The sequence below is a fragment of the Bubalus bubalis genome, chromosome 3 (assembly GCF_019923935.1).
Source record: "Bubalus bubalis isolate 160015118507 breed Murrah chromosome 3, NDDB_SH_1, whole genome shotgun sequence".
In the NCBI taxonomy this organism is placed as follows: domain Eukaryota; kingdom Metazoa; phylum Chordata; class Mammalia; order Artiodactyla; family Bovidae; genus Bubalus; species Bubalus bubalis.
The window spans coordinates 108434641-108460082 of record NC_059159.1 but is presented as its reverse complement, the minus strand read 5'-3'; positions in this window follow the sequence as shown (position 1 = coordinate 108460082).

Below are 25442 nucleotides of genomic sequence, written 5' to 3'. Positions count from 1 at the left end.
GGCATAACGAGAGTAACTTGCAACCCCGTGGACTATAGCCCACCAGGTTCCTCCGTCTATCGGATTATTCCAGCAAGAACACTGGAGTAGGTTGCCATTTCCTCCTCCAGGGGATCTTTCTGACCCAGGGATGAAACCTGTGTCTCTTATGTCTCCTGCATTGGCAGGTGGGTTCTTTACCACTAGCACCACCTGGGAAGCCCTCCCAAGGTGAAACAGCTGGCAAAAGGTAGAGCTGGGGTTTGGAGCTCTGACAAATACTACAATGGACTGCCTCTATATAAATGTTGCTTCTTGAGGCAGCAGAATGAATGAGCAGTAGAGTGGTCCAAACAAAGTCAGAATGGCTTTTGGTCTCTGTTCTCTCAGCGTAGTAGTTCACAATTAGGTGAGGGTCTGTATACACACATAGAGTTAGGTAGGAATGGTGTCACTACAATGGACTGTAAGTTCCAATGGGCAAATAAAAGTCACACATTGAACTGACTACAAAAGATTTATACAGGCATTTTAGGATTGCAAGGTGCGCTTAAGGCTGAAACAGCTGGACCAATAAATAGAACCAAATATGCAGATGTGCTTTCTAAGAAATCAATTAACTTATGAAGAGTCTGACATTTCCATTAAAAAAGAACTTTAGATTATTCACTGATAATCCAAAGTCATTTTCTACAGTAATAACAGAACCAAAATTTTGTAACCCACTCCAACACAAATTATCTCCCTCTCATTAAAATCACTAATTTCTAGTCCAGAAAGTCAGTCAGTCCTCAAAGCTAGCTATATGGGAACCAATATCAAATAAAGGAGATTAAGTGGCTATGCAAAGAAATTATCAATCATCTGTCAAGAACCAGTGCTTCTTAATGTGAAAATGGTCACTTAATTTGGCCATTGGGAGTTGCAGACAGGGAGCAATGTATACCCTGGAATCATCATTCATATAACTTAATTAACTATAAGCTCTCTGAGGAGCAAAGGTCATATCTCATACATCTTTGTATATCTTGCATCTGACTTACAGAGGCAATCAAGAAATACATATTAATTTGATGCAGTAATTGCTACAGAATGTTATCGATGTGCATCATACATAATTTATTATATATGCCCAGTTCATCAATCAGGCAATTTCCATATACACAGGGACTAGAAAAACCTGAACTGTGAACCCCAATCCTGCCAGTGCTTTTTGGACCTCAGTTAAAAGGAAAGGAGGAAAAGTATCATATCCTCCAGTAGAGGGAGCCAGATTTTAAGTGTTAACCAAATCTCAATTTACTCTCTAGCCCTGTTTGCCAGATGCAGAAAGAGGAAATCAGCAATTTGATACATAATCTTCACTTCTGAATCTTACATAATACAGCAAAAAATGGTATCATAGAGGCCAACACTAAAGGCAAGATTTTTCCTAGTAATAGTAATTGTTACCTCTCTTTTAACCATTCTCAGGCACTTTCATCAGAAGTGGTAGGAGATTTACAACCATTTATTTGGCTTGTGGGTCTCTGAGTTCAAGTAAAACTTACAGATATATAAAGATGTCACTATAGCTTGGTATTTTTTTTAAGTGGGAACTTTTTCATTAACAGATAAAGAGAAATCTTTTGTTTTTTTACTGAGATATAATTGACATATAACATTGTATTTATTTTAGGCATACAACATAATGACATACAAAATACAATATATACAATATACAACATAGAACATAATACTGTGAAATGATTACTACAATAAAGTTGGTTAACATCCATCACTACATATAGTTACAACTTTTTTCTTGTGATAAGAACTTTAAGATTTAGTTTCTTAGAAACTTTGAAATATGCAATCAGTTCAGTTCAGTTCAGTTCAGTTGCTCAGTCGTGTCCGACTCTTTGCGACCCCATGAATCACAGCTCGCCAGGCCTCCCTATCCATCACCAACTCCCGGAGTTCACCCAGACTCACGTCCATCGAGTCAGTGATGCCATCCAGCCATCTCATCCTCTGTTGTCCCCTTCTCCTCCTGCCCCCAATCCCTCCCAGCATCAGAGTCTTTTCCAATGAGTCAACTCTTCGCATGAGGTGGCCAAAGTCCTGGAGTTTCAGCTTTAGCATCATTCCTTCCAAAGAAATCCCAGGGCTGATCTCCTTCAAAATGGACTGGTTGGCTCTCCTTGCAGTCCAAGGGACTCTCAAGAGTCTTCTCCAACACCACAGTTCAAAAGCATCAATTCTTCGGCACTCGGCCTTCTTCACAGTCCAACTCTCACATCCATACATGACCACTGGAAAAACCATAGCCTTGACTAGATGGACCTTTGTTCGCAAAGTAATGTTTCTGCTTTTGAATATGCTATCTAGGTTGGTCATAACTTTGCTTCCAAGGAGTAAGCTCCTTTTAATTTCATGGCTGCAGTCACCATCTGCAGTGATTTTGGAGCCCAGAAAAATAAAGTCTGACACCGTTTCCACTGTTTCCCCATCTATTTCCCATGAAGTGATGAGATTGGATGCCATGATCTTCATTTTCTGAATGTTGAGCTTTAAGTCAACTTTTTCACTCTCCTCTTTCACTTTCATCAAGAGGCTCTTCAGTTCTTCTTCAGTTTCTGCCATAAGGGTGGTGTCATCTGCATATCTGAAGTTATTGATATTTCTCCTGGCAATCTTGATTTCAGCTTGTGCTTTTTCCAGTCCAGCATTAATGTCTATATGTACAATGTATAGATATATATAATATATTTTATCTATTCATTCATCAATGGACACTCAGGTTGTTTCCATGCTGTGATTATTGTTAAGTAATGCTATAATGAACAGAGTAGTGCAGATATCTCTTCAAGATAGTGATTTCATTTCCTTTGGATAAATACTTAGAAGTTGAATTGCTAGATCATATGATAGTTCTATTCTTAATTTTTTTGAGCAAACTCCATAATGCCTACCTTATTTGCTGTACCAATTTATATTCCCATCAACAGTGTACAAGTGTTCCCTTTTCTTCACATCCTCTCCAAAACTTATCTGTTGTTTTTCGATAATAAGTCATTCTAGCAGGTTTGAGGTAATATCTGTGGTTCTGATCTGCGTTTTCCCGATTAGTTATGTTGATGTACTTGTTGGCCATCTGTATGTCTTCTTTTGAAAAATGAAGACATTCGCTTCTCTCCCCATTTTTAAATTGGATTGTTTTCTAGTTCTATTGAGTTGTATGAGTTCTTTATATATTTTGAATATTAATCCTTTATCAGATATATTATTTCCTTGTATTTTCTCCCATCTATAAATTGTTTTTTAATTTTGCTGATGATTTCCTTTTCTGTTCAAAAACTGAAGAGTTTTAACTTGGTGTAGTCCCACGTGTTTATTTTTGCTTTTGTTGCCTTTGCTTTTGTTATCAAATTTGAAAGATCATTGCTGGGACCAAAGACTAATGTCAAGGAGCTGGCTTTCTTCCAGGAGTTATATGGATTTAGCTCTTTAATCCATTTTCAGTTTATTTTTGTGTATGGTGTACTTACACAGTTTCATTCTTCTGCATGTGACTATCCAGTTTTCCCAACACCATTTATTCACCTATTCATTGTGAATTCTCAGCTGAAAAGTCTTTATTAAGGACAGTATTTGGCACAAATGGATCATGACGGCAGAGTAGAAGAATGTGGAACTCACCTCCCTCCACAAACACGTTAAAAATACATTTGTATGTGGAACAATTCTCATGAAAAGCTAACAGGAACTGGCAGATAACTGCACAGTCAAAGCTACAAGAAAGATCTCCATGTAATGAAGTAGGTTGGAATAAAGGCATGAGGTGCCCCAAAAGGATTCTGAAAGGAAGAGAAGGTCCACGTGGGTCGGTCCTTGCTCTGGGGAGCAGGCAGGTTGAGCCAGTCTGGATAACTCAGTCATGGGGTCCTGTACTGAGGAGACAGCAGTCCTTGGCTGCTGGGAGGACTGCTGGGACAGACAGAAGGGCTAGAGAAGCCTAGACTCTACTTGAGAGGAGTGTGTGTACTGGCTTGCCAACAATCAGGGTAGAGAGAGCCTTGCACTGATGACTGTTGCCTTGTCAGTCTTCCCAATCCAATGGGGAAAACACCTCATCCTTGCTCACTCCATACCACAGCTTGGCATGAGATCTGGGCCAACCGAGCCCTGGGAAAAGATTTAGTCTAGCTATGCACAGACAGATGGGGGGGCTTGTGTGTGATCTGGGTGGGGCAGAGGTGGCCATTGTCAGCGTATGCGTGGGGTGGTGGTGCTGTAGAAGTGTGCACAAGTCATCTCCCAGAGCACCCTGACCCTGCCCACTCCATACTGCAGCTTAACACAGCATCTGGGGCAGACAGGTCCTGGAAGAAGACTACCACAGAGGCAGCCCAGATCGCTGGCAGCAGCACAGACACCCCAATCCCTGTAGCCACAACACCCTCACTCACAGCCCCAACCTGGTGGATATTCTGGCTCCACCCACTCCACACCACAGTCTTGCACTAGATCTGGGATGACCACAGCAAGGGAAAGGATGCTACCTTGGGCTGTTCCTAAGTGGAGCCACAGATATCTACACAGGTGGCACATCAGTCCTCAGTGAGCACATGAGCCCCACTTGCTTTAGAAATCACCTCTTTGGGGGCATGGCATGCACTCAAAGGAAATGGAAACTGGGTGACTTCTACCCCAGCAACTGAGGAGCAGACCACACCTCACCCTGACAAGGTTATGACAGCTATAAAGCAGAGGGGAAGCCCCCACCTCACACCCTACACCAACCATACCCCCTTCAAGGTGAAAATATCCAGCAAACCCTGAGGAAAGATGTGGTTGGTGTCCATATCAAAAAGAACTCTCACACCAAAGACATCAGACACACTCAGTGTACACAGGGATGCTCCCACATAAAAACACTCCTTCAAGACCACAGTAGATAACTGTTTCTCCTAAATTCATAGGGTAAAAGAAAGTTAGGCAAAATGAAAAAGCAGAGGAACTACTCCCAATTAAAAGAGCAAGAGAAATCCCCTGAAAGAACAAATAAAGAAATAGAACTAATAATTCTACCAGAACCTGAGTTCAAAAAAAGTGGTAATAAAAATGCTAACTGGGTTAAGAAAGAGCATTAATAGAAATGCAGATCACTGTAACAAGGAATTAGAAACTATAAAGATGAAGCAATAAAAAATTAGATAATTCAACTTCCAAAAGCAATCTAGAAACAGTGAATAGTCAACTAAATGACACGGAATAAGTGTTGTGGAATATAGAATAATTGAAATCAGCCAATCAGAATAGCAGATAGAAAGAAAAATTTTTTAAATGAAAACAGCATACAAGGTCTAGAGGGAATAATATAAAATGTGCCAACTTATGCATAATAGCAGTTTCAAAGGAGGAGAGAAAGAGAAAAGAATGAAAAATGTACTTGAAGAAATTGTAGCTGAAAACTTCCCAAATCTGAGAAAGGAAACAGAGAGCCAGGTACAGGAAGCACGTGCATGCATGCGTGCTCAGGAAGCACAGAGGGTCCCAAACAAGATGAACCCAAACAGATCCACAGCATGGTATATAATTAAAATGGCAAAGGTTAAAGATAAACAGAGGATTCTAAAAGCAGCGAGAGAAAAACAGAGAGTCATATACAAGTTTTCTAAGAATTTCACCAGACTTATTTGATCTCATCTAATCTATTAACTTCCCCTCAGTCTACTCTGCATGCATGCTCAGTCGCTTCAGTTGTGTCGGACTCTTTGTGACCCCATAGACTATAGCCTGCCAGGATTCAACTCTAAATCTTAAACTTCTCTGTCTGCTGCTCTCAACAAATATTTATTGAGCATCAATTATATGCCACACTTTGTCCTACATACTGGGCATACAGAATTGAAATACTCCTGTCCTCATGGAACTCATGTTCTATTTATCCTCAGAACTAGCCCAGCCTGAATATCTTAAACCCTGGTAATAGTCTCTCTTATCACAAACTTTCACCCTCTCATTTTCTCATCCCCTCACTATTCCAAATCCCATAACTTCACCTTACAAGGTCCTCCAGTCTCTTGGCCACTCCATACATCCATGCCTGACCATGCTTTCCTTCTTACAGAGTTTGGACCCATGCATAATGTAACACTTCAGCAACACTCTTAAGAGTTTCAACTGTTTAATCCTTTTATCTACACACCCTCATCCATGAGGATTTTCTTACTTTTCATAAGTAAACTCAGTTTTAATTACTAACTATATATCCACCACAGAAAACTGTCATAACTCCAGGTAATTCTTCTGGGTCCCATTCCCATTATAGCCAACTACCTGCTAGATGTCCCCACCTGGATGTCCCAAACTCAACATGTCTCAGATAGAACTCATCTTCATCCACATTCCCACTTTTCCTTCAGTGCTCTCTATCCTCATCAATGGTACCACTGATGTCATCTTGGATTCCCACCTGCCCCCCTCCATATCTAATTAATCATTAAGACCTGCCAACTCTAAATCATAAACTTCTCTGTCTGCTGCTCTCTGTCCATAATGACATCATTTCTCTCCTCACTTTTATGGTAGCTTTGTCACTGGTCCTTATGCTTCTAGTCATGCTCCTTCCAAGCATTCTCCACACTGCCTTTATCTTTCTCATCATATTTCTTATCATATTACTCACTGCTTAAAGCTCAAAATTTCCTGAATCAAGTCTTTTCTTCTCTATGATATACTTGGCTTTTTATGATCTGGTTTCTGTCTTCCTCTACTGCCTCAATATCTTAGTCAGTTCAGTTCAGTCACTCAGTCATGTCCAACTCTTTGCAACCCCATGAATCGCAGAACGCCAGGCCTCCCTGTCCATCACCAACTCCCGGAGTTCACTCAGACTCATGTCCATCGAGTCGGTGATGCCATCCAGCCATCTCATCCTCTGTCATCCTCTTCTCCTCCTGCCCCCAATCCCTCCCAGTATCAGAGTCTTTTCCAATGAGCCAACTCTTTGCATTAGGTGGCCGAAGTATTGGAGTTTCAGCTTTAGCATCAGTCCTTCCAAAGAACACCCAGGACTGACCTCCTTTAGAAAAGACTGGTTGGATCTCCTTGCAGTCCAAGGAACTCTCAAGAGTCTTCTCCAACACCACAAACAAAATACCATAGACGGCATACCTTAAACAATGAACATTTATTCCTCATAGTTCTGGAGGCTGGGAAGTCCAAGATTAAGATGCATGATGACTAGGTGTCTGATGAAGCCTCTCCTGCTTGCAGACAGACATCGTCTGTGTTCTCACATGGTGGGGAAAGAGGGAGGTAGTAGGAGCAAGCTCTGGTCTCTCCATTCAATCCAAAATAGAGACCCCACCTTCATGACCTCATCTAAACCTAATTAACTCCCAAACACCCTATCTCATAATGCCATCACACTGGAGGTCAAAACTTCAAATTACAAATTTCCCTGAGGACATAGACATTTAGTCAATAACACTTAGCTTCCATCATTCCCGCCACTCTCCCGATCAAGGAATTTTCTAAAATTCATCCTACCTCTGTGACTTTTCTCTAGCTATTGCCTCTGCCTAGAATTCTCTCTTCCTTTCACTTTGCTCAATGTAAAAATAACCACTTTCTTTTAGGCAAATGTATGCTCTTTCCGTCTAGTCAAGGCTATGGTTTTTCCAGTAGTCATGTATGGATGTGCGAGTTGGACTGTGAAGAAAGCTGAGCGCCGAAGAACTGATACTTTTGAACTGTGGTGTTGGAGAAGACTCTTGAGAGTCCCTTGGACTGCTAGGAGATCCAACCAGTTCATTCTGAAGGAGATCAGCCCTGGGATTTCTTTGGAAGGACTGATGCTAAAGCTGAAACTCCAATACTTTGGCCACCTCACGCGAAAAGTTGACTCATTGGAAAAGACCCTGATGCTGGGAGGGATTGGGGGCAGGAGGAGAAGGGGACGACAGAGGATGAGATGGCTGGATGGCATCACCGACTCGATGGACATGAGTCTGAGTGAACTCTGGGAGTTGGTGATGGACCCGGAGGCCTGGTGCTGTGATTCATGGGGTCACAAAGAGTTGGACACGACTGAGCAGCTGAACTGAACTGAACTGATGCTCTTTCATCATGTTTCAACTCATGTTTCAACTTATTGAGTAGCCTTCTCTGACTCCCCCCAACAGACCAAAGAACATCTCTAGAATTCCATTACATTTGCACACATATCTATTATAGAAATCATCATATTACTGTCTATTTATAGGTTTATTTCCCATATAATCTATGGTTTTAGATACAAGCCAGTCCTAGTTACTTAATATTTGTGAAATAAGTAAGTAAATATATGGACAACATACACCTTTAACAACACAGCATACTAGATCTTCTGCTTTGAAATGGGTTTACTATTCAGAAACCATTTATAGTACATACATTTTTTAATCTTGGAAAGCAATTTATCTAACTCCTCAAGTTCAATGGTTTTCTTTAATAAACTTTCAAATTGAGGTATAATATACATATTGAAGGGGCTTCCCTGGTAGCTCAGCTGGTAAAGAACCCACCTGCAAGGTGGGAGACCTGGGTTCAATTCCTGGGTTTCGAAGATCCCCTGGAGGAGGGCATGGCAACCCACTCTAGTATTCTTGCCTGGAGAATACCCAAGGACAGAGAAGCCTAGGGGGCTACAGTCCATGGGTTTGCAAAGAGTTGGACATGACTGAGCAACTAAGCACAGTAGAGCATACATACTGAAAATAAGCATACAAAAGTTAACAGCCCAGTGAATTTTCACAAAGTGTGGTAACTACCAGCTGGATCAAGAAACAGAGCATTATGCTCCCTGAAGCAGCTCTAATGCCCTTCCTAGTCATATTGTGACCCCCTAAAATAATCACCATTTCAAGTTCTAACACTGTAGGTTAATTTTCCCTTAATTATATGTTTTGAACTTTTTTTTTTTTTTTTTATGGAATTTTTTTTTTTTAAATTTTATTTTATTTTTAAACTTTACATAACTGTATTAGATTTGCCAAATATCAAAATGAATCCGCCACAGGTATACATGTGTTCCCCATCCTGAACCCTCCTCCCTCCTCCCTCCCCATTCCATCCCTCTGGGTCGTCCCAGTGCACCAGCCCCAAGCATCCAGTATCGTGCATCGAACCTGGACTGGCATCTCATTTCATACATGATATTTTACATGTTTCAATGCAATTCTCCCAAATCTTCCCACCCTCTCCCTCTCCCACAGAGTCCATAAGACTGTGCTATACATCAGTGTCTCTTTTGCTGTCTCGTACACAGGGTTATTGTTACCATCTTTCTAAATTCCATATATATGCGTTAGTATACTGTATTGGTGTTTTTCTTTCTGGCTTACTTCACTCTGTATAATAGGCTCCAGTTTCATCCACCTCATTAGAACTGATTCAAATGTATTCTTTTTAATGGCTGAATAATACTCCATTGTGCATATGTACCACAGCTTTCTTATCCATTCATCTGCTGATGGACATCTAGGTTGCTTCCAGATCCTGGCTATTATAAACAGTGCTGCGATGAACATTGGGGTACTCGTGTCTCTTTCCCTTCTGGTTTTCTCAGTGTGTATGCCCAGCAGTGGGATTGCTGGATCATAAGGCATGTCTATTTCCAGTTTTTTAAGGAATCTCCACACTGTTCTCCATAGTGGCTGTACTAGTTTGCATTCCCACCAACAGTGTAAGAGGGTTCCCTTTTCTCCACACCCTCTCCAGCATTTATTACTTGTAGACTTTTGGATCGCAGCCATTCTGACTGGTGTGAAATGGTACCTCATAGTGGTTTTGATTTGCATTTCTCTGATAATGAGTGATGTTGAGCATCTTTTCATGTGTTTGTTAGCCATCTGTATGTCTTCTTTGGAGAAATGTCGATTTAGTTCTTTGGCCCATTTTTTGATTGGGTCATTTATTTTTCTGGAGTTGAGCTGTAGGAGTTGCTTGTATATCCTCGAGATTAGTTGTTTGTCAGTTGCTTCATTTGCTATTATCTTCTCCCATTCTGAAGGCTGTCTTTTCACCTTGCTAATAGTTTCCTTTGATGTGCAGAAGCTTTTAAGGTTAATTAGGTCCCATTTGTTTATTTTTGCTTTTATTTCCAATATTCTGGGAGGTGGGTCATAGAGGATCCTGCTGTGATGTATGTCAGAGAGTGTTTTGCCTATGTTCTCCTCTAGGAGTTTTATAGTTTCTGGTCTTACGTTTAGATCTTTAATCCATTTTGAGTTTATTTTTGTGTATGGTGTTAGAAAGTGTTCTAGTTTCATTCTTTTACAAGTGGTTGACCAGAGTTCCCAGCACCACTTGTTAAAGAGATTGTCTTTAATCCATTGTATATTCTTGCCTCCTTTGTCGAAGATAAGGTGTCCATATGTGCGTGGATTTATCTCTGGGCTTTCTATTTTGTTCCATTGATCTATATTTCTGTCTTTGTGCCAGTACCATACTGTCTTGATAACTGTGGCTTTGTAGTAGAGCCTGAAGTCAGGTAGGTTGATTCCTCCAGTTCCATTCTTCTTTCTCAAGATCGCTTTGGCTATTCGAGGTTTTTTGTTTTTCCATACAAATTGTGAAATTATTTGTTCTAGCTCTGTGAAGAATGCTGTTGGTAGCTTGATAGGGATTGCATTGAATCTATAGATTGCTTTGGGTAGTATACTCATTTTCACTACATTGATTCTTCCAATCCATGAACATGGTATATTTCTCCATCTGTTAGTGTCCTCTTTGATTTCTTTCACCAGTGTTTTATAGTTTTCTATATATAGGTCTTTAGATTCTTTAGGTAGATATATTCCTAAGTATTTTATTCTTTCCATTGCAATGGTGAATGGAATTGTTTCCTTAATTTCTCTTTCTGTTTTCTCATTATTAGTGTATAGGAATGCAAGGGATTTCTGTGTGTTGATTTTATATCCTGCAACTTTACTATAGTCATTGATTAGTTCTAGTAATTTTCTGGTGGAATCTTTAGGGTTTTCTATGTAGAGGATCATGTCATCTGCAAACAGTGAGAGCTTAACTTCTTCTTTTCCAATTTGGATTCCTTTTATTTCTTTTTCTGCTCTGATTGCTGTGGCCAAAACTTCCAAAACTATGTTGAATAGTAATGGTGAAAGTGGGCACCCTTGTCTTGTTCCTGACTTTAGAGGAAATGCTTTCAATTTTTCACCATTGAGGATAATGTTTGCTGTGGGTTTGTCATATATAGCTTTGATTATGTTGAGGTATGTTCCTTCTATTCCTGCTTTCTGGAGAGTTTTGATCATAAATGGATGTTGAATTTTGTCAAAGGCTTTCTCTGCATCTATTGAGATAATCATATGGTTTTTATTTTTCAATTTGTTGATGTGGTGTATTACATTGATTGATTTGCGGATATTGAAGAATCCTTGCATCCCTGGGATAAAGCCCACTTGGTCATGGTGTATGATCTTTTTAATGTGTTGTTGGATTCTGATTGCTAGAATTTTGTTAAGGATTTTTGCATCTATGTTCATCAGTGATATTGGCCTGTAGTTTTCTTTTTTTGTGGGATCTTTGTCAGGTTTTGGTATTAGGGTGATGGTGGCCTCATAGAATGAGTTTGGAAGTTTACCATCCTCTGCAATTTTCTGGAAGAGTTTGAGCAGGATAGGTGTTAGCTCTTCTCTAAATTTTTGGTAGAATTCAGGTGTGAAGCCGTCTGGACCTGGGCTTTTGTTTGCTGGAAGATTTTTGATTACAGTTTCAATTTCCGTGCTTGTGATGGGTCTGTTAAGATTTTCTATTTCTTCCTGATCGAGTTTTGGAAAGTTGTACTTTTCTAAGAATTTGTCCATTTCTTCCTCGTTGTCCATTTTATTGGCATATAATTGTTGATAGTAGTCTCTTATGATCCTTTGTATTTCTGTGTTGTCTGTTGTGATCTCTCCATTTTCATTTCTAATTTTATTGATTTGATTTTTCTCCCTTTGTTTCTTGATGAGTCTGGCTAATGGCTTGTCAATTTTATTTATCCTTTCAAAGAACCAGCTTTTGGTTTTGTTGATTTTTGCTATGGTCTCTTTTGTTTCTTTTGCATTTATTTCTGCTCTAATTTTTAAGATTTCTTTCCTTCTACTAACCCTGGGGTTCTTCGTTTCTTCCTTTTCTAGTTGCTTTAGGTGTAGAGTTAGGTTATTTATTTGACTTTTTTCTTGTTTCTTGAGGTGTGCCTGTATTGCTATGAACTTTCCCCTTAGGACTGCTTTTACTGTGTCCCACAGGTTTTGGGTTGTTGTGTTTTCATTTTCATTCGTTTCTATGCAAATTTTGATTTCTTTTTTGATTTCTTCTGTGATTTGTTGGTTATTCAGCAGTGTGTTGTTCAGCCTCCATATGTTGGATTTTTTAATAGTTTTTCTCCTGTAATTGAGATCTAATCTTACTGCATTGTGGTCAGAAAAGATGCTTGGAATGATTTCTATTTTTTTGAATTTACCAAGGCTAGCTTTATGGCCCAGGATGTGATCTATCCTGGAGAAGGTTCCATGTGCACTTGAGAAGAAGGTGAAATTCATTGTCTTGGGATGAAATGTCCTATAGATATCAATTAGGTCTAACTGGTCTATTGTATCATTTAAAGTTTGTGTTTCCTTGTTAATTTTCTGTTTAGTTGATCTATCCATAGGTGTGAGTGGGGTATTAAAGTCTCCCACTATTATTGTGTTATTGTTAATTTCTTCTTTCATACTTGTTAGCATTTGTCTTACATACTGCGGTGCTCCCGTGTTGGGTGCATATATATTTATAATTGTTATATCTTCTTCTTGGATTGATCCTTTGATCATTATGTAGTGACCATCTTTGTCTCTTTTCACAGTCTTTGTTTTAAAGTCTATTTTATCTGATATGAGTATTGCTACTCCTGCTTTCTTTTGGTCCCTATTTGCATGGAAAATCTTTTTCCAGCCCTTCACTTTCAGTCTGTATGTGTCCCCTGTTTTGAGGTGGGTCTCTTGTAGACAACATATGCAGGGGTCTTGTTTTTGTATCCATTCAGCCAGTCTTTGTCTTTTGGTTGGGGCATTCAACCCATTTACGTTTAAGGTAATTACTGATAAGTATGACCCCGTTGCCATTTACTTTATTGTTTTGGGTTCGAATTTATACACAATTTTTGTGTTTCCTGTCTAGAGAATATCCTTTAGTATTTGTTGGAGAGCTGGTTTGGTGGTGCAGAATTCTCTCAGCTTTTGCTTGTCTGAAAAGCTTTTGATTTCTCCTTCATACTTGAATGAGATCCTTGCTGGGTACAATAATCTGGGCTGTAGGTTATTTTCTTTCATCATTTTAAGTATGTCTTGCCATTCCCTCCTGGCTTGAAGAGTTTCTATTGAAAGATCAGCTGTTATCCTTATGGGAATTCCCTTGTGTGTTATTTGTTGTTTTTCCCTTGCTGCTCTTAATATTTGTTCTTTGTGTTTGATCTTTGTTAATTTGATTACTATGTGTCTTGGGGTGTTTCGCCTTGGGTTTATCCTGTTTGGGACTCTCTGGGTTTCTTGGACTTGGGTGATTATTTCCTTCCCCATTTTAGGGAAGTTTTCAACTATTATCTCCTCAAGTATTTTCTCATGGTCTTTCTTTTTGTCTTCTTCTTCTGGGATCCCTATGATTCGAATGTTGTAGCGTTTAATATTGTCCTGGAGGTCTCTGAGATTGTCCTCATTTCTTTTAATTCGTTTTTCTTTTATCCTCTCTGATTCATTTATTTCTACCATTCTATCTTCTAATTCACTAATCCTATCTTCTGCCTCTGTTATTCTACTATTTGTTGCCTCCAGAGTGTTTTTAATTTCACTTATTGCATTATTCATTATATATTGACTCTTTTTTATTTCTTCTAAGTCCTTGTTAAACCTTTCTTGCATCTTCTCAATCCTTGCCTCCAGGCTATTTATCTGTGATTCCATTTTAATTTCAAGATTTTGGATCAATTTCACTATCATTATTCGGAATTCTTTATCAGGTAGATTCCCTATCTCTTGAACTTTTTATAAATAAAATTACAGAGTACTTTTTTTTTGCATCTGTGAACTCAATTATCTTTTCTTTACTTCTTTTTGCCTACCACATTTCTTTTTTGGAACCAGTTTTACTGAATTCATGTAGAAGTGTTTTAGCCATTTAAAAAATAAGGCATTTAATCCAAGCAAATTGGCTTATGGAAAATACAAATTTCATATTACAAGGCTTGGCTATCAAATATCACATCTTTGTAACAATTTCTCAGTCAACATCTTCAGGTGCCAGCATTCATCATGAACACTTTTTTAAATGTTTCAATGAAATTTTCATTTTAGAATATTTTTAGACTTACACAAAAGTTGTACAGAGTTCTCACATACCTCTCACTTGGTTTTCCCTATCATTAACATTAGAATGGTACATATGTCACAGTTAAAGAACTAATGCTGATGCATTATTACTAAGTCCTTACTTCATTCAATTCTCCTTAATTTTTATACAATGCTCTTCTGTTCTGGGAACCTATGCACAATGTCACATTACATTTAATAATCATATGTCCTTAGGCTCCTCTTGGCTATGACAGTTTCTCAGACTTTCCTTGGTTTTGATGACCTTGAAAATTTTGATGAATACTGGTAAGATATTTCATCAGAGAGAGAGAGAGAGATCAGTCGCTCAGTTGTGTCTGACTCTTTGCGACCCCATGAATCGCAGCACACCAGGCCTCCCTGTCCATCACCAACTCCCAGAGTTCACTGAAACTCACATCCATCAAGTCAGTGATGCCATCCAGCCATCTCATCCTCTGTCGTCCCCTTCTCCTCTTGCCCCCAATCCCTCCCAGCATCAGAGTCTTTTCCAGTGAGTCAACTCTTCGCATGAGGTGGCCAAAGTATTGGAGTTTCAGCTTTAGCATCAGTCCTTCCAAAGAAATCCCAGGGCTGATCTCCTTCAGAATGGACTGGTTGCATCTCCTTGCAGTCCAAGGGACTCTCAAGAGTCTTCTCCAACACCACAGTTCAAAAGCATCAATTCTTTGGCTCTCAGCCTTCTTCACAGTCCAACTCTTACATCCATACATGACCACAGGAAAAACCATAGCCTTGACTAGACAAACTTTGATGGCAAAGTAATGTCTCTGCTTTTGAATATGCTATATAGGTTGGACATAACTTTCCTTCCAAGGAGTAAGCATCTTTTAATTTCATGGCTGCAGTCACCATCTGTAGTGACATGGTGTCCCTTAATTGGGATTTGTCTGTTTTCCTATGATTCAACTGGAGTGAGGGGATTTTAGAGGAAGACCAGAGAGGTCAAGTGCCATTTTATTCATATAATATCAAGGGTGTGTGCATGCTTCCAGTTGTTCAGTGGTGTCCAACTCTTTGTGACCCCATGGACTGCAGCCCATCAGGCTCATTTGTCCATGTAATCTTTCAGGCAAGAATACTGGGATAGGTTGCCATTTCCTACTCCAGGGGATCTTCTCAACCCAGAGATCAAACTTACATCTCTGTATTTCCTGCATTGCAGGTGGATTCTTCACTGATGAGTCACTGGGGACACCTATCAAGGGTAGATACTACTTATTACTGCTGATGTTGACCTTGATCACTGCATTGAGGTAATGTTTACTAGGAGTGTTCACTACAAACTTACTCTTCTTTCCCTATTTCCATACTATTTGGAAGAAAGTCACTATGTGCTGCATACACTGAATAAATTGTATGTTATGCTCACATGCCCTACTGTTCTACTGTTTAGTTCTTCTGTTTAGAACTAAAATTCTAGAAATATAGAATTATTTGCTGTTCAGCTCTAAACATCTGCTGCTGCTAAGTCGCTTCAGTCGTGTCCGACTCTGTGCGACCCCAGAGATGGCAGCCCACCAGGCTCCCCCGTCCCTGGGATTCTCCAGGCAAGAATACTGGAGTGGGTTGCCATTTCCTTCTCCAATGCATGAAAGTGAAAAGTGAAAGTGAAGTTTCGCTCAGTCGTGTCCGACCCTCAGCGACCCCATGGACTGCAGCCTACCAGGCTCCTCCGTCCATGGGATTTTCCAGGCAAGAGTACTGGAGTGGGGTGCCATTGCCTTCTCTGCTAAACATCTAGAAATATTTAAAAATTCCATCACTGATATTTTCCCATGAATGATCCCCACCCTCAAGTCATATAAAGCAGTAATTGAAAGGTGAAATGATCTGCTTACCCTCTACTCAGAAAAACTCCTTTCCTTACTCCAGGACTTGAACTGAGGCAGACTCATTCTTCAGAGAAATCTAAGGTTCTGTAGCATACCATCTGTCTGGCAATCTCTTGAGATACTTTTCTCTGCCTGATTTCTCTAAAGTGAGAGGCATTAAATTTGCCTCCACACTTACTTCATCTGCTTTTTTAAAATCATCTTATCCTGCCTCTCGATTACCCATTTCCTTGAGTCTTGTCTTTCATAGCCACTGTCTTACAATTATCCAATAAAATCAGAAATGCCAACAGCCTTTTTTCTTCTATTTTCCTGCTTTATGAAAGAGCTTTTTGCATACTCCACTGGATTTTAAACTACTTATGAGAAAGAGGCATTCTGAAAAGAAATGCTCTTTACTTTATGATTTCCCTATGTTCTTTTCTTCAGTTGGCTTGAAAAGAGAAGTGTTTTCAGATTCTTACATTTGCTTGAGGCTTTTAGAAATATTTCTTTGTTTGATGTACTTCAGTTTTTAAAAAGTCACTATATACACTATGCAGTTTGTTTTTTAAGTAATGAATAAGGACTTTCTTGTGGCCAATTCTGGGGTCTCATTTTTTTAAAAAGCCCAAACAACCCTTTAATTGCCAGCATCATATCAGTTATCTTATCAGTATAGTATCTGAAATAAGCCTACTCAGAGTTTGTATGCATATTTAATAAAAATTTGAGTTAAATGCACGAAACATGTACAATATTGAAAAATACTCTACCTTTAATCCATTTTTTAAATCTCTTCTCACTTTCCAATTATAACTTGAATTTATCCTCTCCCAAATATCTCCAAATTTGTTTTCTTACTTTGGCAACTCCACCCATCTGTATAGACTTGAGTTTAATTAAATGCATTTTTTTACTAACAGTTCCTAATATTAGGCCAAAAGCCTATAGAATCTAACATTCTCATGTTCAATAAATAAATGGACATATATTATGTACCTATATGAATTCAACACATTAAGTTTTAAGGGAAAAAAGACTTGTTAATCCTTAGTCTGGTAGTACAATAGAGAATAAAATATTTATAATCAATGAATACTTGATCCTGCCTATATTAAAATGATAATTGGAACCCTAGGCCACAAGTTTTAGTTGTGTTTAATGACAATCTCAGAGTGAAATGTGACACAAATCATTTTTAGAAGGTAAAGCAGAGTTAGCCATTACCCTTCATTTAGAAAGATAAGGGAGAAGACTTGAACATATACATGCCAATTATCATAACATTTAAGGTTAATCTATACTTCATCATCATGAGGTTGGATTTCTGTCTAAGTCTGTTTACTAAAAGAAGTACTTGGGCCTTTTTTCCTTATTAGTAGTACTGGAATTTTTTTTGAAATTAGGAAAATATCTTTATATTTCTGAAATATTCCACTATTCACTGTAAAAATCATGATAATGGCTTTTTCACAACTTCATAAATTATGGAAAAATTATCTTCCACCTTCTTTACAGAAGTCCTCCCCCAACCACCCTCCCTTGCTGAGTCCCAGAGCCCCGTGAGCCCTGTGAGGGAGGCTCAGCCCACACACATCTGTGGCACACTGAGGCAGGCCACCCACAGCAGGCCTGCGGCTTGACACTTGTGGCTGGCAGGCCACAGTATAGGAATTTTAAAAAAAGAAGAAAAGAAAAAGTCTGCTTCACCTATGAATATGGTTTTTACTACACAATAAATATTCATTTTGTTCTCCATCCTTATTCAGAAAATGCTTAGAGCGATGCTTTCCCTATTTTCCATGACATACTAATATCCTAGAATATATGAAAAAATATTCCTAGCAAAAATGATTCTGTGATGAAATAAGCCCAGAAAATACTAGATTAAATAGGAGTAAACTGCCTTCTATTCTACAGAATTTCTCAGGGTCTTTGATATTTGAACGTGTGTTGTAATGCTCCAAGATAGAGAGACGGCATATAGTATTCCCCAATGACATTTGGCCAACAGAACTCTTCCTTCAAGAAACACCTGTTAAGATCTCCAGGCCAAATTTTTGGAAGTGAGAGATTAACAGAGAGAGCAATGGAGAGAGAAATTAAAATGACTATTGGGAAGATAGTGATACTATTAATAGCAATAGGAAATAGGAGAGACAAATTTGCAATGGAAGATTATTTCATCTTGAACATAATGAGGTTCCTTTCCAGTCTGGTGGAGATGAGCAGCATATACGAGACTCAAGCTCAGGAGAGAGGTCAGGTTATTGATTATTATTAATTAGAAGTCTTCTACTATATAGCCTTAGCACTCTGATACATTACAATGGCTTGTGAGATAGGTCACAAGTAACTTTTTACTAACATTGGTTAAAATACCAAATTTGCAAAAGCTTTACACTTTCGAAGAAAATAATATTATAGGCTTTTCTGCATGTAATGAATGATACAAAGAAAATTTATTTTCTCAGCAACTAGTGACTGAATGGGTACTTTGATAAATCTGAGGGTGGCACTGGGCTTCCAGGGCCTCACATCAATAGTAGTAGGCAGATTCCCTGCATGAGACCAGGAAAAGGGTATGAGTTCAAGTCTTAAAATAGGAAATGGTTTGGTGAATGGAGGGATGCAAGAGAAAGAGGGGGATGAAGAAACGTGAGAGCAGAGACACTTGGTGGAGGTTTTCAATTAAACTGCCACGTGCTATGTGATATAACTTACCCTCACATCCCAGTAACTGAAGCAAGTTTTCAAAAAATCATATACTGAGTGTGGTTTGATTTTTTTTTTTTAAGAAAGCAATGTTTTGTTTGGCAGAGTATCAAGACAACACTCAGATGCATGAAAAGAAGGGACAGCCAAGATCTAGGTGGCCAATTTGGTGGATTCTGTTGGCTACCTGCTCAACATCTGCTTCCCTCTTCTTTCTTCCTGACACCCTGCTTTACATCAGGTACCCATATAACAGAATCCAGTGGAAGCCAACACCATTTGTAGTTCAGGAGGAGATTCTGGCTTGTCTAAGCCAGTCATGGCATCCCCCTTACCAGGGATGGTTTTAGGAATGTGCAAGTGACCCCATTCTGGCCACTGAGATATACATGAAGGAGACTCAGTGAAATTTTCCTAGCTTCTGAGAAATGCATCAAAGAAGAGAAAGTCATTCTCTTTCCTCTGAGCATTTCATGCTTGGACATGAGGGCTGGAACAATTCCACCCATTATGTAGCCAGTCTGAGGAGGGCAGAGGCAAGAGAACTCAGGAGCCAGGACAACACAGCAGACCAAGGGCCTGTCCTACCTTTGAACTTCATGTTACATGAGATCATAAAAGCACTTAGTGTTTCAGCCAGTCTAAGAATTTTGTTTCTTGCAAGCAGAAGTATGTGAACTACGAATGCCTATAATAATATCACTCTCACTGATCTACATTCTGAAAAGCTTTTCCAGGTGGGAGAGAATGCAGCACAGGTAAACCCAGCCTGAACTAAATATTTCATAATCTGTAGCAAATCTAATCTATATCATACCTTTATAAAATGTTTTACTGACTGTTATGCCCACCCTCTTCTCCCACCTGAATGCATTCTATACACTGTTATATTAGTCAGGATTCTCCAGAGAAACAAAACCAATAAGATGTGTGTGTGTGTGTGTGTGTGTGTGTGTGTGTAAATAGATAGATAGATTTTAAGGAATTGACTCATATGATTTATGGAGGCTGGAAAGTCCAAAATCTGCAGGGTGGGCTCTCAGGCTGTCAGGTTAGAGACTAGGAAGAGCTGATGTTGAAGTCTGAAGGAAGTCTGTTGCAGTATTCTTTCTTGTTCAAGGAAGGTCAGCATTTTTGTTCTATCCAGGCCTTCAAATGAGTGGAAGAGGCCCAACATATTTTAAAGGCAATCTGCTTTACTCAAAGTCTACCAATTTAATTGTAAATCTCATCCAAAAACACCCTCACAGAAAATATCCAGAACAATATTTGATGAAAAAACCGGGGGCACCCCACTCCAGTACTCTTGCCTGGAAAATCCCATGGATGGAGGAGCCTGGTAGGCTGCAGTCCATGGGGTCGCTAAGAGTTGGACACAACTGAGCTACTTCACTTTCACTTTTCACTTTCATGCATTGGAGAAGGAAATGGCAACCCACTCCAGTGTGCTTACCTGGAGAATCCCAAGGATGGGGGAGCCTGGTGGGCTGCCGTCTATGGGGTCGCACAGAGTCAGACACGACTGAAGCGACTTAGCAGAAGCAGCAGCAGCAGCAGCAGGGCACCATAGCTTAGTCAAGTTGACACATGAAATTAACCATCACAACTATTTTTTTTAGTTTCCAACCAATTTCCTGGGACCTCATTGAACTTTGGGCATATTCAAGGCATTATGTCATACATGTGAATATTTTCTGTCATTGGCATCATAATAAATAAAAGAACAAAAAAAAATTCCACATGAAGGCAATAGTAGAGTCTACGGCACTGTATGCAGAGAGCAGGGTAAAAGTCAACCCAGGGAAATACCTGGGTATTACAGTTAGGAAAAGTAAGACAAGCCAGTGAAAGAAGAGTTGAAAGGGGAAGGGCAGTGCCTCCATGACTCACAAAGGACTCCTGGGTCAATATTGCCACTGTTGTGAGAAATGGAGGGTGTCAGGGTCCAGAAGACAACGCTGGGACTAGGTCTGTAAGAGCGCATCTGTTTTGGGATCCAGGCAGGAAACAGATAGCTGTTCGATTTGGTTTATTTAAGAAGCATTTAATATAGTATTAAAAAGGTGTGGGAAATATGAGAAGGAACCAGGGAAATGACAAGTTACCCAGGTAGTGTTAAGGAAGAACAAAGAAATGTGAGCACTGGAGAAGTATTTTACCTTCCCTATGTCAGAAGAAACTTGGGAAAGGTGAGGCTCCTGGAACCAAGGACTGCATAACAAGAGGTGGGACCATCTGTTAATGGACAAAATCAGCCTGTATCAACTTAGTCTAGAGGGAACAGGGCAGGGAAATACTCTGACTTCACTTCGATTTTCTTGATTACCTGTTGGTGCTCCCGCTGACTAAACCAAGACTAAGCCAGAGTGGGGTTGCCAGATAAAACACAACACATTCAGTTAAATTTGAATTTCTGGTAAGTCTAAGTATTCATATTACATACGACATGGGACATACTTGCATTAAAAACTATCCTTTCACTGGAAATTCTAATTTAGCCTGATGTCCTATATTTTCATTTGCTAAACCATTCAACCCTAAGCCAGAGGGCAATGGAGTCCACCGAAGCGTCTCTAAAGCACAGCCTCTCAGGGTCCAGAACAGGAAGAGGAAGTGTGGGGAGTGGATCTGAAGGGCAATAGCTGATAGGAAGCACAGATGATCGCAGAAGCCAGACAAGAAGGAGTGGCTGGGGCAAAAGGTGCAGACAGCTAAGTATCACCCACTTTTTGATGACGACACCGGTGGTTTGAGAGAGGAGCAGGATTAAGGGGTGGAGTGCATAGCTGATGCAGCAAAGTGCAGAAGGGACAACCTCTCAAAAGCCTATTTGGAGAGGCCACAGCCCTTTACCTCCCCATTTGTGGGGCTCCTTTCATGCTTCTCCTCCAAAAGTCATTTATGTTGATGCTCTGGATGCTCTCTAGAAAACACTCTTTATCTTTACCTTGAAGGATAAAGACATAGAAAATTATATTTGTGGATAGGCAAAAGTTTCGAGATTTCATGTTTAACTTTTAACCAGATTGCTCATTAGTATTAAGTAACTCAGGAGAAGAGATAAATCTACTTTTTCTCAATAATCCTCAGAGCTGAACTATTACAAGTTTTTTCTTTAAGTACACCTCTTCCTTGCATTGCTGTATACCAAGACTCCAGACTGTATAAAATTTTCTCTTGTTACAAATTTTACTATTTGGTCAATCTCTATATTTTTAAGATTCAGATAGTGTTAATATAAATTAACCTTTAATAAAGAGAATATAAATTTTATTTATTTATTTTTAAAAAAAATTTTATTTTATTTTTTAAACTTTACAAAATTGTATTAGTTTTGCCAAATATCAAAATGAATCCGCCACAGGTATACATGTGTTCCCCATCCTGAACCCTCCTCCCTCCTCCCTCCCCATACCATCCCCCTAGGTCGTCCCAGTGCACTAGCCCCAAGCATCCAGTATCGTGCATCGAACCTGGACTGGCAACTCGTTTCATACATGATATTATACATGTTTCCATGCCATTCTCCCAAATCTTCCCACCCTCTCCCTCTCCCACAGAGTCCATAAGACTGTTCTACACATGTGTCTCTTTTGCTGTCTCGAACACAGGGTTATTGCTACCATCTTTCTAAATTCCATATATATGCGTTAGTATACTGTATTGGTGTTTTTCTTTCTGGCTTACTTCATTTGGTATAATAGGCTCCAGTTTCATCCACCTCATTAGAACTGATTCAAATGTATTCTTTTTAATGGCTGAGTAAAACTCCATTGTGTATATGTACCACAGCTTTCTCATCCATTCATCTGCTGATGGACATCTAGGTTGCCTCCATGTCCTGGCTATTATAAACAGTGCTGCGATGAACATTGGGGTACACATGTCTCTTTCCCTTCTGGTTTCCTCAGTGTGTATGCCCAGCAGTAGGATTGCTGGATCATAAGGCAGTTCTATTTCCAGTTTTTTAAGGAATCTCCATACTGTTCTCCATAGTGGCTGTACTAGTTTGCATTCCCACCAACAGTGTAAGAGAGTTAAAATAATATTTTTATCTGGAAGTTGGGAATTGGTATGTGTTGTGTTTTTTTTTTTTTTTTTTCCTTTTAACTGAAGCTCTGTAGAGTACTTACTTCCATGGCTAATTCTTGGTCATCTATGGTGCTGTAAATAGGTTATGCCATGGAGAAGTCAAATTTGAATGTCATTCATTTTGATATTTTGGTTACTTATTTCAGCTTTTTTATTTCTTTGTTTTACTTCACTGGGACAGCTACTGTCCACTCCCAGTATGTGATAGAAAGGTGACTTACATCAGTAAGATAGTTTGTGTTCAGACAACCGAAAGATGACAAAATCTTGTCACTTATTAAATATTTTTCAAGCCCAAACACAAACAGAAGGCTTGAGTAGAGATAAAAATGAACCATCACCAGGGACCTTCAGAGTACTTATGAAGCAATTTCATTTTCTACAGTAAGAAATTTAAGTGAGGAAGGCTTGAGACGAATACAAAAAAGGCAAACTGAATATTTATCCTCAAACATCCAATTCAGGACCATCATTCTCCAAGTCTGTAGCTACCACGGGCAGTTGCACAACCAAACCTGTACGCAGACTGTGAACCTGACAACGCTAGTGTGCACGCTGACTTTCCTTCAGTGCAGCATTTCTTCAAAGCAACTTTCCTCTCCACTCCTCTTCCGCACCATCTTTTCAGCCTTCAGTCTTACTAGCTGCCTTCATCACACCTATTGTGCTACATTGTTCAACTTTCACCATTTTGGGGACAGGAGAAGTACTCATTCAAACTGATGCTCTGGCTTGTGAGCAACTTTTTTTTTTTTTTTTTACTTTAAGTAGGATTTCAGTCAGATTAATAGATGCTTTGGCAAACTGTCTGTTTACTATGCAGGGCATAAATTTTCTTAGGTCAATTTTGCTATATCCTCCCATTTTCCCAAGATTATAACTGAAACTCTTGGTAATATAAATCTGTTAATCAACTGAGCCTTTTTTAGCTAATCCCATTCTGATCATATGGATTGCAATTATTATTATCCATACACTCACCATACCAGTATATGATTATGACAAATGTCTTTATACCAATTCCCTCAGCATTTCTGAGTGCCCACTGTGTTTTAGACACAAGTGGCCCTCAATGAGTATACATGATGCCTCCTCTCCAAAACCTGTTAAATGGTAATAAGAAAAGCAGGTGAGTTCCATAATAGAGAGACACACAAAAAGCACAAATGACTGGGGAGCAACTAATATCAGACTTAAGGAGAATTTGGGGATAATGTTCAGAGGGAGGAATGTTTCTAAAACAGTCAGAAATGGTCACAATTCTATGTTTTGAGCCTCTAAGTACAAAGCAAGCTTCTATCTTTTGGTTCATAAAAATAATGGCTGATAAATTATTAATACATGGAAAAACAAGAATTTCACATACAGGTAACATCAGGCAGAAAGTGGTCAGGCTAAAGAAATAAAGACCTAGCCTTCTATTAGGAAGATGAGGTGGGCCATGGATTGTGTGCCCAGTTGACAAACTGGCCACAACACAGGACTGGAATGTCACAGGCTAAATGAACAGTATCTCCTTAATCTCTAAGAGTTCAATCATACTTTGCTCAACTGTGAAGATGTGAAGAGTTCTGAGATTATTTTCAGATGATCTTGGTTTGAATTCCAACAAGTCCCTTCACCAATTCGAGGCTTAAGTGCCAAAGAGAAGTACTAATGATAATCACACACAAACACACACACACATACACATATACACACACAGTATTCACAGAAATTGTTGTGATGATGAAATGTAAATGTACTAAAAGTTCTGGCACGTGTTGGTTCTCAGCTCTAATTATCAACTCTAAATCTGTACATTCTGTACTTTAGCCCCTGATCACTTTTAAGAAACTCAATTTAGTCTTTTCACCTGCGTAATTATTGCCTCCTACAACTTATAAACCTGGATGACTTGGGTTCAGGGTATCAGCAAACCTCCTGAAATGGTAGGTAGCACTGGATGGATGGTACTATCCTGTGGTTCCAGACACTAAGTCGTGTCTGACTCTTTGTGACCCCATGGACTGCAGCATGCCAGGCTCCCCTGTTAGCTCTTTGCATCAGCTTCAGCAACAGTCCTTGCAATGAATATTCTGAGTTGATTTCATTTAGGATTAATTGGTTTGACCTCCTTGCTGTCCAAGGGATTCTCGAGTCATCTCTAGCACCACAGTTTGAAAGCATAAGTTCTTCAGCACTCAGCCTTCTTTATGGTCCAACTCTTCCATTCACACATGACTACTGGAAAAACCATAGCTTTATAGTTTTTTGGACTATATGGACCTTTGTCAGCAAAGTGATGTTTCTTCTTTTTAATATGCAGTCTAGGTTTTGTCATAAGCTTTTCCTCCAAGGAGCAAGTGTCCTTTAATTTCATGACTGCAGTCACCAACTGCAGTGATTTTGGAGCCCCCAAAAATAAACCAACTCAATGGACATGAGTTTGAGCAAACTCCAG